Source organism: Heterodontus francisci, unplaced genomic scaffold, assembly GCF_036365525.1.
Source record: "Heterodontus francisci isolate sHetFra1 unplaced genomic scaffold, sHetFra1.hap1 HAP1_SCAFFOLD_51_1, whole genome shotgun sequence".
Lineage (NCBI taxonomy): Eukaryota > Metazoa > Chordata > Chondrichthyes > Heterodontiformes > Heterodontidae > Heterodontus > Heterodontus francisci.
This window is the reverse complement of record NW_027141937.1, coordinates 128,755-131,010: the sequence shown is the minus strand read 5'-3', so window position 1 is coordinate 131,010 and position 2,256 is coordinate 128,755.

The following is a 2,256-nucleotide window of genomic DNA, read 5'->3' as shown; positions in this document are numbered from 1 at the left end:
CTTCCACACTATCCACAACTCCAGCAACCTTCGTGTCACCGGCAAACTTGCTAACCCAGACTTCCACTTCCTCATCCAAGTCATTTATAAAAATCACAAAGAGCAGAGGTCCCAGAACAGATCCCTGCGGAACACCACTGGTCACCGAGCTCCAGGCTGAATACTTTCCATCTACTACCACCCTCTGTCTTCTATGGGCCAGCCAATTCTGTATCCAGACAGCCAACTTTCCCTGTATCCCATGCCTCCTTACTTTCTGAATGAGCCTACCATGGGGAACCTTATCAAACGCCTTGCTGAAATCCATATCCACCACATGCACTGCTCTTCCTTCATCAATGTGTTTTGTCACATCTTCAAAGAATGTGATAAGGCTTGTGAGGCATGACCTGACCCTCACAAAGCCATGCTGACTGTCTCTAATCAAACTATGCTTTTCCAACTAATCATAAATCCTGTCTCTCAGAATCCTCTCCAATAATTTGCCCACTACCTACGTAAGACTGACTGGTCTATAATTCCCAGGGTTATCCCTATTCCCTTTCTTGAACAAGGGAATAACATTTGCCACCCTCCAATCATCTGGTACTACTCCAGTGGACAGTGAGGACGCAAAGATCATCGCCAAAGGCGCGGCAATCTCTTCCCTCGCTTCCCTTGATATCCTTGGGTATATCCCGTCTGGCCCCAGGGACTTATCTGTCCTCATGTCTTTCAAAATTTCCAGCACATCCTCCCTCTTAACATCAACCTGTTCGAGCATATCAGCCTGTTTCACGCTGTCCTCACAAACGACCAGGTCCCTCTCACTAGTGAATACTGAAGCAAAGTATTCATTTAGGACCTCCCCTACCTCCTCCGACTCCAGGCACAAGTTCCCTCCACTATCCTTGATCGGCCCTACCCTCACTCTGGCCATCCTCTTGTTCCTCACATAAGTGTCGAACGCATTGGGATTTTCCTTAATCCTACCCGCCAAGACTTTTTCATGCCCCCTTCTAGCTCTCCTAAGTCCATTCTTCAGTTCCTTCCTGGCTACCTTGTAACCCTCTAGAGCCCTGTCTGATCCTTGCTTCCTCAACCTTAAGTAAGCTTCCTTCTTCCTCTTGACTAGCTGTTCCACATTTCTTGTCATCCAAGGTTCCTTCACCCTACCATCCCTTCCTTGCCTCATCGGGACAAACCTATCCAGCAGTCGCAGCAAGTGCTCCCTAAACAACCTCCACATTTCTGTCGTGCATTTCCCTGAGAACATCTGTTCCCAATTTATGCACCCCAGTTCCTGCCTAATAGCATTGTAATTCCCCCTCCCCCAATTAAATATTTTCCCATCCCGTCTGCTCCTGTCCCTCTCCATGACAATAGTAAAGGTCAGGGAGTTGTGATCACTATCACCGAAATGTTCTCCCACCGAGAGATCTGCCACCTGGCCTTGTTCGTTGCCAATCACCAAATCCAACATAGCTTCCCCTCTAGTCAGCCTATCTACATATTGAGTCAGGAAACCTTCCTGGACACACCTGACAAAAACTGCTCCATCCAAACTATTTGCACTAAGGAGGTTCCAATCAATATTAGGGAAGTTGAAGTCACCCATGACAACAACCCTGTTACATCTGCACCTTTCCAAAATCTGCCTCCCAATCTGTTCCTCCGTGTCTCTGTTGCTATTGAGGGGTCTATAGAAAACTCCCAATAAAGTGACTGCTCCTTTCCTGTTTCTGACTTCCACCCATAATGACTCAGTAGACAAACCCTCCTCGATGACCTCCCTTTCTGCAGCTGTGATACTATCCCTGATTAACAATGCCACTCCCCCACTTCTTTTACCTCCCTCCCTATTCCTTTTGAAACATCTAAACCCCGGAACATCCAACATCCATTCCTGCCCCTGTGATCTCCAAGTGTCTGAAATGGCCACAACATCTTAGCTCGAAGTACTGATCCATGCTCTAAGTTCATCACCCTTATTCCTGACACTTCTTGCATTAAACTAGACACACTTCAACCCATCATACTGGCTGAAACTTTGCCCTGTCAACTGTCTAACATTCCTCACAGACTCTCTGCACTCGGTATCTGCCTGTTCAACAGCTGCCCCATCCACTGATCCATGGCTCCGGTTCCCATCCCCCTGCCAAACTCGTTTAAACCCTCCCGAAGAGCTCTAGCAAACCTCCCGCCCAGGATATTGGTGCCCCTCCAGTTCAGATGCAACCCGTCCTTCTTGTACAGGTCCCACCTTCCCCAGAAGGT